This window comes from Melozone crissalis, unplaced genomic scaffold, assembly GCF_028551555.1.
Source record: "Melozone crissalis strain CALT ecotype California unplaced genomic scaffold, PUWL_Pcris_2 ptg000042l_1, whole genome shotgun sequence".
Lineage (NCBI taxonomy): Eukaryota > Metazoa > Chordata > Aves > Passeriformes > Passerellidae > Melozone > Melozone crissalis.
This window is the reverse complement of record NW_026535820.1, coordinates 11,664,137-11,680,705: the sequence shown is the minus strand read 5'-3', so window position 1 is coordinate 11,680,705 and position 16,569 is coordinate 11,664,137.

The following is a 16,569-nucleotide window of genomic DNA, read 5'->3' as shown; positions in this document are numbered from 1 at the left end:
AGACATTTTTACTCCTCTTTGTGAGCAAAATAACAAATGTTAGTAAAGAATTTAAACTGTAAGATTGAACACACAAATAAATTCTATCAAAAGTCTGTACACAAACTCGTTTTTATTAATGTGCTATAGCTTGAGTATATAGAAATATAAGCTTTCAAAAAAAATGGCCATGGGATATTACTGGAGGATCAGACTCTGAGGATAACGTGTTTGGTTGTTTAATGTGAATTTTAATGGATTTTAAAGGTATAGTTTGTTTCTTGTTTTTCATTATTTTTTTGAGAAAATAACAGATGCTTGGAACTCTAAGGTGTCTACTAGACTACAAGAGACAACCTGTAAATATGAAAGTAAATTAGAGAATTAAGACTTGTCTTTGTAGCTTTTGTGCGAGCATTGGTCTCAGAGGCAGAAGTTTCTGATAACTTACTCTATTTTGACATTTACAAAAAAGCCACCAAAGACACATGACAAAGAAAAATGCCAGCAACAACCTGTGATGAGGGCACAGCGCAAGAAAGGTAGGACATCTGTTAAGTGTGCATTGCTTTTCATTCTTAGATCAAGCAAGATGACAAAAAGAAATAGATGCTTTCATATCCATAAGATGATAGGTTTCTTTTATCACGCAAGATCAACTTGGAAGTTAAAGCAGATTTTTCTGTTGACTTGAAGCACAGACAGAATTTTCTTTGCTTGTGTTTATGCTGTAGAGATGTAAAATCAAGAAATGGTTTTAAAGAAAATATTCAAGTAAAATCTAAGAGGATGCTGAGCTCATAGTGACCAGGAAAAGTATTGGAATAATTTCAAGGATTTTAAGCTTGTTGTAGACTCTATGTTTTTGCCTATGTTTTCCGTTTAGAAAATAGCTTGCAGTTAGTAGAAAAGTCAGTCTGCAGGTTTTTGCTAGTAAAAAAATCTTCTCCTGCATTTCAGAGACTGAAATTGAGTCAAATACATTAAAATTGTTTAATTGTGCAAAGTTTCTTTGTACAGGATTTTCTTTTGAGAACCCTAATAGTTAGCTGCTTAGAAAAGCTTAAGACATTTTTTGTCCTACAGGATGTGACTAAATCACTCCTTCTACATTTCTTTTTTTGATCTTCATGTGACATTTATTTCTTTTAATGTTTCTACTTGTCATTCTGCTGCTCATTTGCTTTTGTAATACCCAATTTTATAGACAGATGATTAAAATTCTGTTTATTATACAAGCAGGACTTCTATATTCTACATGGAAGTCAGATAGAAAATGCGTTTGATGACTAATGGTATGTCTGTGCAATCTTGTTATTTTGAAATACATTCTAGCATCCTATTGCAGAAAAAGTAATGAAATCAACTTAGTAGACCAGGTTCTGTTAAAATAAACAAAAATGCCGGTAGGGAATTTCTGTCCTGTTTTGAGGCAGGATTGTTTAAAGAATTCTGGTGTTCTCACTTTTAAATTAATTTCGCACTCCTAAATTAATTAGAAGTTTGATTCCTGAATGCATATATTACCGCCCTCAGCTACTTCAGGAAACTCTTATACACTGGGTTTTAAGCACAGTATATAAATGGTGATGCTGTTAGGCAGAATGCGTAGTGCTGACTTGTTTTTTATAATTTCAGAATTTCCCTTTCTTATAAATGTGTGACAAAATGTTATAAAACATACACTTCAAAACAGCTTGCTATGCTCATCTGACCCAATTGTTCAGTCTGACCAGGCTATATTATTAGCAGGCAGAAAAGAATATTCTTGATCAATAACATCATCCTCCATATATGTAAGACAAAAAGATACTCACGATAGCATATAGTCACGACTACACTACTTTATGTTTGTCTATAGTAAGCATCTGGTTCTTGAAATGCAGTTGTAAACCAGTAAATACAGTTTTGTGTATCAAAAAGAATCTGTTCGCTGATAAGAATTTTGTTTTTCTATGTGGCTTGCATTATTTTTAATGCACAGTTTCTTCTCTGAAAGGCATTCGCATCTGACTGGCATTAAAACATCCACCTAAAAAAGCACAAAGATCTTTTCTAAAAAAATTTTCTATCTCAAAGGTTAAGAGCGTGAAGTCAGCATCCTAATACAGTAATTTCTTTAAAAGTGTTTAAAAGGCTTCTTTGGTGATTTAAGCTGTCTGTAGTGATGGAATGTGTAGGTGGAAGGTAACAAAATCTACAATTATAGAAAAGATCTTAAAAACGCCTAAGACAGATCAAATCTCTTATCTCTTAAATTGTGACTGATATTATTTATATTTTTCAGGACTTAGTAGTTAGGGCTATACGTCAAGTACATACATAACTTTTTAAAACAGAAGCTAGTTCTTTAAGTCCCACAGTAAGAGTCAACTCATTGCAAGAATATAACATTTTTTACATTGGATCCTGCAGCTAGAAGTCATCCTAATGCCACTTTCTGTCTGCCTGGGAAAGAGGAAATCCCCCACTATCTCTATATCCTCTACCTACCCCTGTCAGAAGCAGAGTATGAGAGACAACACTTTGTACTGCTCTATCACTCATCCTGGGCAGACATGAGAGCAGTAGAGGCTTTACTTCAACACAAATATTATAAATATATTTTAGAAGTTTTCCATTGTTTCTACCACCAGTCTTGGAGACTGCCTTCCACCAGAGGAGTACCTAATTTTTAATGCAAAAACTGCTATTGTTTTAGAAAAATAAGTGCAACTGTTGATTCTCATTTCTTCATGAAATATAAAAGTAATTACTGTTTATGATGGGAGTAAAGAATTTCACTACAGATGCTTTTCTGCCTGTACATCTTAAGACAAAGTGGCCTCCTTTTACTGTTTATTTTTAATAAAAAGCCTTCTTCTGATTAAACAAGTCAGCTGGTGTAACAAATTGCATTAAGATGAGTTTTTTGGAAGTAACAATTTCCTCACTGTATCATGCTGTTAGATGCTCCTACTGTCAGACCTATGTTTGGATGTTGTGAATGTTCGTGTTTAGCAAAACTCAGCACAGCCTTGGAAAGGAAGGTGAGATCAGAGCTTGCCTTTTGGGGGAGAAGCCAGGTAATTTGAAGAACATTTAAATTGTGACTTAAAAATGTTTTTGTGTGACTTAAAAATGTTTTTCTTCAAAGGCAGGAAAATGGAGTAGCTTTCAAGTATTGAAAAAAGCTCCCAACTCTTTTCTCAATGAGACCTTCATTCTAATGCACTTGGGCTAGAATGAGCATTGCCAAACATTAGGCGTTTATTCCATTTATTATAATCTAAGCTTAACCTAGAGAGAGCATATTGAGATGCTATAATAAATTTCACTCTAAAGAAGTGAAAGAGAAATCATAACACTGAGTTTAAACATGCTTTGATTGCTTAACTCTTCCAGCAAAATATGTGCCAATATCTGAGGGACAAGAAGAAATGGCCTTAAGCTGAGGCAGAGGATACTCAGATTAGACATTAGAAAAATTTTCTTCACTGTTAGGGTGGTCAGGCATTGGAATAGGTTGCCCAGGGAGATGGTGGAGTTACCATCTCTGGAGGTGTTTAAGACACATCTGAATCCGGAGCTGTGTGGTGTGGTTTAGTGGTTTAGAGGTAACAGTGACAGTGCTGATTTGATGATTGGACTGGATGATCTTGAAGGCCCCTTCCAACCTTGATGCTTCTATGATTCTATTCCTTTTGGTAAATTATTTCATCTGGGAAGAAATAATGGCAACCCTCCTTATTGCGTAGAAATACTTGCAAAGATTTGAATTGAAAAATTTATTTTTACTCAGGTAATTCATCACTAGATTCGTTATGAGGGGGTGATAGAAAAGGTGTACTGTTTTTGTAAACTGAATTATAGAGACTATTTTTGCCTGTTCTTACTTTCCTTTTCATCTTAAACTAGTGCAAATATATATTTTTAGTACAAATATTGCAAGCATTTTTAGTCATAAACTACTAGTATGTACTTCAATTCATATTGCTTGGTTTGAAAGTGTAAAATATTCATGGTGCCTGCAGACATTTCTTTTCAGAGCTTCCCTTTGCTGTGTTTTAGTAAAATTTAAACATGTTACTAAACTTAAAATTTTAAATATACTCTTACATGCTGTTGTATGTTAAAAATGTTAAATATGTTATTAAACTTGAACACTTCTATGTAGAGTTAACATGCCCTGTCAGTGCTGGTAGATTATGTCGTCCTTTTTGATTAATTTAATTTTAGTTAGATAAATTGAGTTTAAAATTTTAGGAATAAGCATGCTGTCATGTTCCCATTTTGGCAAAGTGAGTAGAGAAAAAAACATACTCAAAGTATTTCTTTTTCATAATATGAGACTGCCTACACTAAAGGCAGGAGGGAGTAAATATGCATGGCTCTCTGAAAGAAAAATCTGTCTGCATTTGGCATTTACAATGAATCTTATAACCTCACTCTAGAAAATAATCACCCTACATTAAATTTTTGTGGCATTAAGTTTGATATTAGCGTAGTTTTAAATAGAGGCAACCATGAAGAAACTAATCTAGTGCCTATTTAGAGTTCAATCCTCTAGTCAGTTACGTTCATTGAGGTGATCTGCAAAATCAGGCTCATCTGACATTTCTGGCCACTAGTTCTCAAGATCTTGAGATCTTGACTTATCTTTTTCAGAAGAGCATGTTTTCTACTAAATTGCAGAGTTTTTCACTGAATATGTGCTGTTAGGTTTTCGCCATAGTGGTTTTCCAAAGAAGAACAGATGAACTGAGCAATTTTTAAATTTTAAGCTATATGACTTCTGTTAAAATCTCACTTTTTGGATCAGGGACAGAAGCTGATTATCATTTGTGTATGCTGGCTGTGGATACTAGAGAAGGCAAAAATATATGACAGAAGTATTCAGTTGAAAAACATAGGTGATACAATTCTATTTATTAAAAACGGATTCATATTAATATTTTATTAGAAATGGATGTACCACAGAACAAAAAATTTGGGAAAACATGCTCAGTTCCTTGATCAGCTGTTTCATGCAAGAGAAGGAACAGAATAAATTGAAGATGTTTAGAAAGCATCATCACAGACATAATTCTTGAATTCCAATTTGCCTAAACCCAAATGTGTCAATGTATATTATTCAGAAAAGCTCAGTTAAAATAAATTTCTTTTATTACTCTGTAAAAAAGGAGTTGTCAATTAATATTTTAAAGTTCATGATGATTCTAAGTCTTGAAAAAGCTTTTTTCATTTTGGAATTAGACAAAATTGATGCTTCAGAAATGACAATGCAGACTCTTTTGTGTGATTTTTCCTTTCATACATTTTAAAAACAAACAAACAGCATTTGCACATAAAGTGTTAAATAATTTTGACAGCAGGTATATTTCAGAGTAAATGGAGAACTGGGGAATTGTTAGGGAGAATGGGTGATCACCAGGGAAGAGAAGAGAGTAACAGTGACAGACACAATCTGGTGTGTTAGCAGGAATAAATGTGACCAGACTTGGGTAACTGCCAGGACTGTGATTGCTGCAAAGCCCCGTGCACAAGGAACTAATGGCAGGAGGAGGTTCATTACTCACCTCTTCACACCTTAAGTAAAAAAATAATCAACCACTCTGAAGAAGTTTTGGGTGACTCATCTATTAACTACTTCCAGTTTACAAAGCAAGTGGCAGCATAATTTTTATCCTAGTAGGCATTACGGATAATCCAAGCAGTAAAACAGACAAGATATTTCCTCAATAGGCCTCTCACTTTGAGTCCATTAGCATTGTTGCATACAAAATAGCCTAATTATATATAAGAAGAAAAAACAGTAAGCATTCTAATCACATCTGCAGGAAATATGTGTTTTGAAGTCTCCCTTTATGTTGTACTTATTTGTGTAATAGCATGTTCAGCGCTAGTGGAATATCCTACATCAAGAACTATAAAAACTTTTGACTTAGAGTTGCTCTTATATCATCTACATGCATATAAGGGGTCAAAAATGATGTTTGCAGGGTTCTTTTGCTGTGACAATGTAAAACTTCTTTTAGTAGTTCTTATATTATTTTTTTTATGCTTATGTTTCCACACTGTTGTTGAAATAAAGTACAGAGTAAGAGAATTATGGGTTTCTTGGGGTCCTGGCTCACAGAAACATTCCTGATCATGATGGCATTGCAGTTCCCTTGAAAATGATCGATATTTATGGGCTTTAACTGTATGGCAGAATCGTTTAAAGATACAAGTTGAAATATCATTCCCTCTAATCTAAAACAAGCTAGTATTACTCCTTGCACAACTAATAGAGAATGAAGCAGTATGTGAATCAGAGCATCTTTGGAATTTGTATGAATTTCTGTTCCTGTGTATATTCTGACCGCTGTCTTTTGGTAGAAGTGTTAAATAATTTAAGTGCAAGAATCAAAACATTGAAGTAACTCACCTATAATTTTTTGATAATTATTAACATGCAGGTAGTGGATTGCTTAATTTGGAATGCATCTAGAATATCTAATTTCTTTGTTTGTTTGTTTGTTTTCTGAAAGAGATGAGTTCTGGCACCAATACAGCAGCACAATTTGAAAGGCTCTGTTTTATCACACTGAGACTTGTAAATGGAAACAACCAAATAGCAGGTCACAGAACAGCAAAAAATTCCCAAACAATTCCCATGAAGACAGACAGCCAAATCTTTGTTTCAGTAGATGTTAATTTCCACTCTGTAAAATTTTAATTTACGTTCTATAGTATTTACTAGAACGCATTTCTAGGCCTAGGTTTTTCACAGTTTTGAAATCACTGCAATCCTATATTGATTACAAATATATTCGAAAAAGAGACAGATGCTTTTTTATTAATTTACACTTATGCAGAACAGAAAATTCATCCTGCAAACAATGAAAAATACATTAGTTAAATGGATGCTGGCTGTGGTTCATGAAGGTCCTAGGAAGGATGATTCTCTGAAGCTGCAAAGAAATTTTTAGAGACACATGTCAATTATAAGATTTTTTGGGCACAGAAGAAGCAAATCCTATGGCCACAGTTTTAATTTTGGTCAATATAGTAGATTTTTGCCTCAAGGAATAGTGGAATAGGTTTCTTATGGCAGCCCTGTAGGGGTGCCTCCGTTGCATCAGAGATACACGTCTGAAGCAAAACTGTGGATGCCAACTACAAAAGCTGCTGTGATTTGTATGAGTGTGGCGTGGGAGTGCTCAAACTGGATTTCCTTTGGATGAAACTTGACTGGAAACTAGATTCTATCTTTTAGTGTTTGTTCAGTTCATCAGATTTTCACTAATCCAGTGCTAGACTTTGGCACAGAAATTTGGAGCATGTTTAATGCCATCGCATTCTCAGCACAACCCCAGATATTCTCCTGGCCAACATTTGCCCAGGCAGGTGTAGCCATATTGTGTCTAGATTTTCACTTGTGTTGAGTGCCCATTATCTACAATAAAATAAAGCTTGATCCAAATGGAGAAACTCCTTCTTTGTATCTAGAAAGTCTTTAATTTCTTAAACATTCAATTATTTCCTGTTACAAAATCTGGAATTTAAAGGCATAATGCCAAAGGGCACACAACAGCAAGACATCTTTTAACTTTGGGTATTGATTTCATGTGAAATATAAATCAGGTTTTTAGATTTGTTTAAAGCACAAGTTTTAGTTCAGCAGTAGGCAAAAAACCCACAACACGTGAAAAAAACCCAAAGCAAGCAACCAACCAAACAAAAATGAAACAAAACAAAGCAAATCCCAAATCCACAACAAAACCAAAACAAAAGCCCAGTCCTGCTTTGATGAAAGCTAACCTCCAAAGGAAAACAATTTAATCTTGTGACCTCCTGTTTTATAACAACTTAGTCAGGAAGGAAGTATAGGGTGAGAGGTTATTGAGTTATATTTGCTGCTTGAATCTTGTTTTTTACCTTGAAATCTGAAAAGGGAGAAAAAAAATAAAGGAGAAGTAGTAGAAAAATTGAGTTCAAAATGAGGGGTGAGGCAGTCTACACAGGAAATCGCATCCTAACACTTTGAACTGAAGTAGGGTCTTACCTAAGCACAGGTCTTGTTGGCAAGGTGTAACTAAAGAGAGGGCTGCTTAATTCTTAGAGGATGACACAGGTCACAGGTCAGGCTTCTCTCTACCCACTGACAGGCAAACACAAAGGACATCACATGGAATGATCGAAAATTGAATTGTTTGAAGACTCTTTTGCACACCCACTTTATTGATTTTTTTAATTGTTAAAAGCATTTTATATTAGTAGGTCTGCATTATGTCAGCAAGAATAAGAATGTAAGCTAGGACCTTTACATATTAAACCTGAACTTTTAAAAACTTTTCTTTCTTATTTTTAAGGTTGCTATTATCCTTTGATATGTCATATTTGGAAATACTATATATTTCCAAATTGTTGCCAGATCTACCAGTATTTTACCTCAAAATGCCCTAATTCAATTGCAGCATTAGCCATTTAATGTAATGCAGAAGCTGGTTGAACTCCACCCTACATTTGTTATCTAATTGTGTGGCTAACAACATTCCCTGTAGCTTGATCTAACCTTTATTGCTTTAGGTACTTAAATAATAATATAGTAGTGACTGCATTAATCTGAACCCTTTTTTTTTTTTTTTTAATTTCCAGTCAATATGAATGGTTTAGTTGTAGTTCCAAATCTGTCTTGAAGAAAGACAGAAAAGAAAGTGAGAAGTTTTAGAAAGGTCTTTTTAAGGCATGCTGAACAAAACCCAGTGTCGTTAGCAAGTGAGAAAGCCCCATAAGCATAAGTAATCCCAGTTCAAACAACTCCCCAAGATCCACCTAGATAATGAAGGTTTAACAACTGACTGCACATGAAGTTGAAAAGCAATGTTCTATTCTCTTTAACTCAATGTTCTGTGTAACTGCTTTGTGTTTCTCATCAATAATGCAGCCAGTTGCAGTTGTCTTCATGTTCCAAGCTCAACTATAAATTCATTCAAGTTTCTACCCTCTTTTTTATTCATACTTCTGACTTAGAACAATTAATTCATTAAGTTTGAATTGCTTCTTTTGCAAAAATCTTTGTCTTTGCCAGTGAAATATGTCTTTTTTTTTCTATTTTCATTAAGAAACAAAAAAATAAACAATAACAAAAAACCATAAATCCCAGAAAAACAAGAATAATGCCTACAGAGATGCAGGGAACATGACATTTACAAATTGTGGAGTAAAGGGCCTCAATAATACAGTTTTTAGGATGAAGCCAAGAGTCAGAGAGGTGCAAATGAATGGTTTGCAAATTTTCTTGAGTTTAAATGAAATATTTAGAGAAAGATTACCCTATGAATCATTACTTTGACACATACTGATTCCCCAATCACTCTTCATTCTTTTAGAGCACTTTATTTATGTATCATTCAAGTACCCTTTAACTGTTGCTTAAGTATCATTCAAATCTTATTTGTAGTTAAAAGGAGTTATTTAAAAAGTGTAGAACACAGCTACCATGACCAGAGCTAATAATGGGAAATTTAGCATTTAGCAATGAAAAAATAAATGCATTCTGATTTTTAGAAATCAACCTGGATTCTGCTGCAATTATAATCAAACTTATTGAACAAAAATGAAGTTTTCTTATACAGAGAAAAAGAAAAAGAGAAAAAAATCACCACAGGTTTTACAGAAGTCCCCTAGAAATACAGAGTACTTTGAAGTAAGAGACTCAGAGTCCTGAGGTCTTTTTCTTCTGCCCCAGCTTCATCCACTCTTTACTAATGTAGAGTTTTATCTTTCCTGAATGTTTCTGACAGACTTTCCAAGACCTTATCCTTCCAAAAAAAAAAAAAAAAAAATAGAGAATTCTCTTTTTCCTATAATCCATCTTTTTTCCCCTCGCCTTTTTAGGTCAGTTCCTCTTTCTCCAGCTCAAGCCAATCACCTCCTGTTCAACCAGAAAAGACGCAACCTACCTCAAAGCTCTTCACCTCTGTTGCTTCTACAACAGTCCTCGTACCTCATGAATTTATTTTATACAGAAGCTCTTGACAGCTCCAGCCAAGTTTTCCTAATCCTGTTCCATTTTACATTTTCATTTAAATGCTGGCATTGTATTCTTGGAAGATGAATGCTTTCTTCTCTTCTACCACCTCTTCAGAGACATATCTCTGACTTCTGTTTCTGAGAGGGATGGAAAAAATTTAAGGAATATCCGTAGTGTTTCTGAAGGAAATCAAGAGGGAATAAAAATCCAACCTCTGATAGCCTAAAATTTTGAGCAATAATCAAAGTATTTTGTGAGAACAAAATACGCCTGACTTGAAATGCTGTCTTGGCCCATTTCTTACTTATTACATGAGTTCTCTGGCCTCAGGAGAAATTTGTTAAGTATTAAATACTTACCTACCCAATGTACTAGGCCATATATAATGATTTCTCTTTTAATCACAATCCAGAGATGTGAACTGTGGGTTTGGTTTTTTTTTTTGTTCATATTTCAATAGAATTGCAAGTCTTTAACTTCATGCTTTTTTCTTCTCTCAACAATTTTGACAATATAGTTTTTAGTACTTCCTCTCCACTCTCATCATTTTTCTGAGGTATTCCTTTATTTCTTTTAGATTTCAGCCCAAGTTGAATTTCTTTTACAAATGATTTGCATTCTACTTACATGTTTACTTCTACTTACAGGTTTATTTTTACTTACATGCTAAAGTAATTCAGCTTTAAAACAAATTCAATACCATATAAAAAGTATTCTTCATTTTTGCCATTCTATAAAAAGTACTTCTATATTTCTGAGCTTATAAAATCTTCAGATGCCTAATATATTTTTCAGTTACCACAAGCATTCTAAATGCATGTGGCTTATGTCACTACAGATTTCTAGCAAGGTGGTTTAATTCCACATTCATTCATAAAATAGCTTACTACGCATATAGGAAAAATATGACTATGTCAGTATTCTAGAATTTTGTATGTGGACATAAAATGCAAACGCAACCCATCAAAAATGGGTTTAAACCCTGCTAAGCATGTAAGAAAACACTTTTTCTTTGAGACGAAAAGTGGGTTTGTTGTAAATAGGCTGTTTTGGGAAAGGGAGGGAGTTCTGAGTAGAGAAGGCATGAGAAGAGAAATAAAATGTTAATTTACAAAATCTACATTCATTTCCATCTTAATTAAAAAATGAAGAACAATAACAGTAGCTGTACATTTGAAAGCACTTCTTTTTTCAGTTCTGAACAATAATTCATAGTCATGCTTTGGTATCATTTTAACAAGCCCAACTTACAAACCTGTCAGTTATTTGAAACACAAGGATAAACTACTGAAATATTTAATGCTAAGAAAATTCTACTCATTCAAATGTTTAGAACCAGACTGCACAAAGTATTTCAGAAAAAAGAAGACATCATAAAAAGCCATCTTGCTCTCTAGAGCACTGAGATTCTATAAACTCTTTTCTCTGGAGAAAGAGGTATCGTCCTTTAACCTTTTTAGAAGAAAGTTTTATTTCCTTAGTATTTTTCTGAACATATAAAGATATAGTTCTATATTTTGTATTTCTCTCTCTATGATGAACTACATTTTCCGTATTATTTCAATGTCTTTTTTTCCTAAGCTGTCATTATGCATTCCAAGGGAATAATTTTGTCAGATTTCATCGCAGTTCATGTAGTCTATTAGTTTTTAAAGAAAAATGAAACCCTATGTAACTAAATTGAAATTTTTCACATTTGGGATAATGTTTTTAATATATTTTAATATTTCTATATTTTTCTATACATATATAAAAATTAGATATCCAACATTAGAATTTTAAATATAAATTCTTAGGCATCCTCTTGGTTTGTTGAGAAAATCAATATAAAATTACTTCCCTACTTTCGAAGTGGTGAGACATAGAAGATAATTGAATAATATTACTGGTTTTGCTATAATTCACATACACAATTTTCTGGTAAGCAATTATACTGAAAGAAGAATGGGTTAATTTTATATCAGGATTTTTGTATAGGAGAGAGAAGTGTATGCACTTTATCTGATTACAAGCAAGATATTTAATTATTTTGTTATATTTATGGGTATTACTTCACTACATTACATGAAGATTCAATAAAGGAGAGAACGTGAAAGAGTGGCTGTTGCAAATTTGGTTATAAGTCACAAAGGTGGTTTCTTATGCCTCCTGTGACTATGTTGATAACTTTTTCCTGAAATAGGCCAGGGGCCAGGAGGTGAGGAACCCAGGCTTTTAATATCCTGCTGAAAGAGCCCTACCCTCTAACGGGATACCTGGATCTTCATGGCTGGAGAAAATGTCAGGGGTGGCCAGATATGATGCTGATGATATTATTCTTGTGCACTGCTGATGAAAGAAATTGTTGTGACAACTGTGTTAGTTCAGAGAACCCATGGCACCACCTATTATTTTCTGTAATTTTATTAGTGTATCCCAGAGCACTGTCAGGTGTTGAGAGTTAAATACAAAGCTTGCAGTTAAGCTCTTGGTTGAGGAAAGAGCATGAGGAATACCATGCCACACACCTTTGAGTTTATTCCGCTCCCATTTATTCATAACCTTGAACACTAAAAGAAGAAATAACTAGTTTTGTGTTGGCTACTATTTTAGCTAACATACAAGACTGCAAACTAGGCATTGTAGGCCTCTTGCTGAATGAAAAATAAAGTAGCCTTCATGATGTTTCTAAGCACTGATAAAAGAGCACCAAAGGATTCTTTAGCCTGTCCTTTGCCATTTAGCACTAGTTGATGAAATACTCCTATGAAGTCTCCTGCAGAGTGGGTTTGGATATCTGTATGCTGCCCTTAAGAAATGACAGAGCTTCAGACAATTTGTGGAGGAAGCACATGCAGAAGCACATAGGATATACACAGAGTGACAAGTTGCTTATATGTATCTTTTGAAAACAGAAAGCCTGTAATGCACAAAGAGACAAAATGCTTAAATCCTGTGCAAGCTTTTAATAGCACAAATCAGCACAAGTTATGAAGAATAGCCTGAACTTAGAACCTATGATTCAACTACAGGGGTCATGACAGCTGTTTCCTCTGTGGACCATGCACAGGTTTGGCTACAGAAGAACCAGCGATGGATAGATTATACAGACAGTAACTTCTAACGTGGTTGATGTTATATTTTCCACATATTTCTTTATATTTGCCATGTACTTTGCTGAATCATGAGAATGAGTCAGTCACAGAAAATAAAGCAAGTGAGCAAGTTTTCCAGGAAACTAGGGGCTTGTTTGACGTAGCCCAAAGTAAGTGTGAGGGATTTTGGACCATTACTTGCAGAGATAAATGCGTGGAAAAGAGGAAACTTTGTTCAGTAGAAGAAGAGCTTGAGATTTGGACATTTAATGAAATGGACCTGAATATGCTTAAATTAAGGAAGAAAATAGATTAAGTTGGTAAGCCTAAAGGATGACCTCCCAATGGGAAGAGCACACAGCAAGTAACTTAAACAATTTAAAGATAATTAATAATGTTGTGAAAAATTTTCACATGACAGGATTGAAAGAAAATTACTACAAAATTCTTTTTTTTTCGTTGTATGTAACCAAGAGAATAGCCTTTTTGTTAATCTTAGCACCAGAAGGTTTTGACTGTTACTTTAGGACTGTTTCAATTAGTGTCATGTGTAATTGTTGATAAATTCTGCCATAAAAACAACTGGCTTCATGTTGGGGAGATTTTGTGGTTTGTTTACTTATTTTCATTTATTTGTTTTTGTTTTGGCTTTTTCTGCTACAAAAAATGAAATTATCGTTGAACCAGACCAAAGGGAAAGCAAAAAATTTTTGAAAAGGGAACTAGGGAGAGCTCATGAGAACTCTAATAAACAGCTGGAAAATTAAAAATCTAGTATAAGAAAAACAGTGGAAAAATTAAAACATATAATCTTTGCATACGCACACAAATTATCAATAAATTATAGCAGAAACCTCTTGATTTCTCTTAAGAGCTCCATACATCTGTATAAACCTGCAAGCTATTTTGAATTGCTGACAGGTATATTGAGATTCCTTATCCTTTTGTTTATAATTGAAGAACTAAATGGATATACTACATTAACCTCAGAGGGAATGCATTGATTGTGCAGATTTAGGCCAATTACAAGGTGTTTAAGTCATTAGAAAGATGGAAGGTTTTGTTAGTAGAGCAGAATTGTGAAGAGATATGCCAATTCAATGCTAGCAAATTACTTTTTAATACAGAGTAGTGTAAAATAGATTCTATTTTGGAAGAAAACACCCTGAGGATAGAAAACAATTTGCTAATAGAATGCTGTGCCTTCTTTCTTACTTCTCAATATATTCTAGGAATTTAGAAAATCTTAAAGACCTAGAGTTGATAAACTAACTTTATATCTGTTGAGAACATATTCAGGAATAAAATCTAATTGAAAATCATGTTGCATGATTTTATAAAATAGTTACATGACTTGCTTTCTCTTTATAATTTGTTTGCAATCTGGCTTTTGTTTTATGGCCAGGCTGTGCGGTATTTTTCATCAAACTATGAGATGAGGTAAAATGAGGAGACTGCAGGTAGCTCAGTGGCAGAGTGAGGTAATGGATTGCTAAGTCATTCTTTCCTGCATGAAATATTCAGACTCAGCTATGTCTATTTCAGTAGGTTACCGTGCAGAAGAACTGATGATGTAAATATTTGCTGTTGGTTTCTTTATCTCTGAGCTATGCATGAGGTTCTACACTCAGAATAAAAGCAATAAACAAGGAAAGAAATGTCTGGTCTCTCATTTGTAACACCCTCGGCTTAATACTGTACCCAGGACTGGCTTCACACTAGATCCTTGTGCTTCACCTGTGCTGGAGAACACTATTTTCTGTGAGTCCAGAAAACAGTTTGTGTTTCCCACAAAATGTCCAGCAAGTTTGGTGAAATTTGTTGTTTCCCAGTAACTTCACCTAGGAGGAATAAACAAAACCAGGGATGAAATAAAATGGCTGGGAGAAAGACAGGATTTCTCTTCCAAATTAAAGGGCATTTACAGATATGTGAAAATTTTAACTACAGAAAGCTTTTTTTGAATGATCTTGTCACTTGGAAGAGATAATGGCTATATGGATGACTAAGAATCATTGGATATCAAGGAACATAAGTTGTCATTTTTGGTTTTTTCTAAATCTTATCTTACACTTAGGATACGGAATTATAACTGTAGGGACTATATCCTATACAGATATTCAGGAAAAAGGTTTAATAGGGAAAGATGTCAGAAATACATCTGAGATAACTAATAACTACTTATTTTAAGCCCCACACAGTAAGCTGATTACAAAGGCCATGTGTCCTGAAGTGACAGTAACAAGCATCATTGTCAAATGACTCAATGAGTGATCTGAAATATTTTTTTTTCTATGTTTCAACAGCAAGTCTCAAAATGATTGAATTTTATTTAAATTTATAACCTGGATCACCAAAAAAAAAATCAGTTTTTTGGGAGGGTTAGGTGAATTGGTGGAATGCCATGAAGCATTCCTTGGAATAATATTTCATTATTGTGATGAAGTACATTGTGATGCCTACACTCTTTTTTCCATCTCTTTTTAAAGATATAATTACACTGAAATGCAACAACTGACAAATATTTGTGGGATATATATATTGGTCCTTTCTGAAATACATTTTATTAATGCCAAATTTTGTTTTATGATGTAATCTGCTGAGGAAAAGAATGACCACAATTTTCTTTAATAATTTTACTGTGGCAGTTCTGTCCCTCAGAAAAAGATTACAGACTGGAATATCTAGGTAGGAAAAAACTAACTGCATGTGTCCTCAGTACTGTTGTTTGTTACTGGCTCATATCAATATAGACAACACCTTAATTTTCTCGTGTTTAATTACCATATATGTATTACAACCTTCATTCATGCTGCTGCTTCTGTGTTGTAGGAACATAAGACCTGTATTTTTAAGGGCTGCTTCTGATTTCTTATTTTTGTAGCACATTATGTCTTTTTAGAAACTATATTATGTTGATTGCTATATAATTTTTCCATCTTTCATGGCTTTCAGTAATGACAATACATTGGAAGCTATTACAGAGGGGATTCTTCTGGAACAGCAAGTGCTTGACCACTGTCTCTTGATTCTAACTGACTGGGGCATGACTTTTTTAGGTAAGCCTCTCTTGACTGAAGGCCATTTTTTTGTGCTGAAGTTGGTTGAAATTTTGGTGGTTTTTTGCCTTCTGAAATGTGGAAAACTAGGAATCTCAGAAATGGAGAAATATAAACTAGACTGTGTAGACAGGATAGAGGCTTTAACCTCTGCTGAAACATAATCACTACAGCAGTATGCACTTAATGATCAAACTGCACTTCTTCATGATTAAACTGCATTATTTATAGAAATTTTGGGGCAAAAATTATAGTAGGAAGTCCTAAGTTACTCTTTTTGTCATAGATCATGCAGCTTTACTTTGACCAGCTGGACCTTGGGAAAGAAAAATTAATTACCATTCCCTCTTGTGTGCATTCTGAAGAATGAAGATAATGTAAAAACCTCTTCAAAATCACTGAGGGTCAAATAGGCACATTCATGTGAATTTGACTTACCGGTAAGCACACTTTAAAT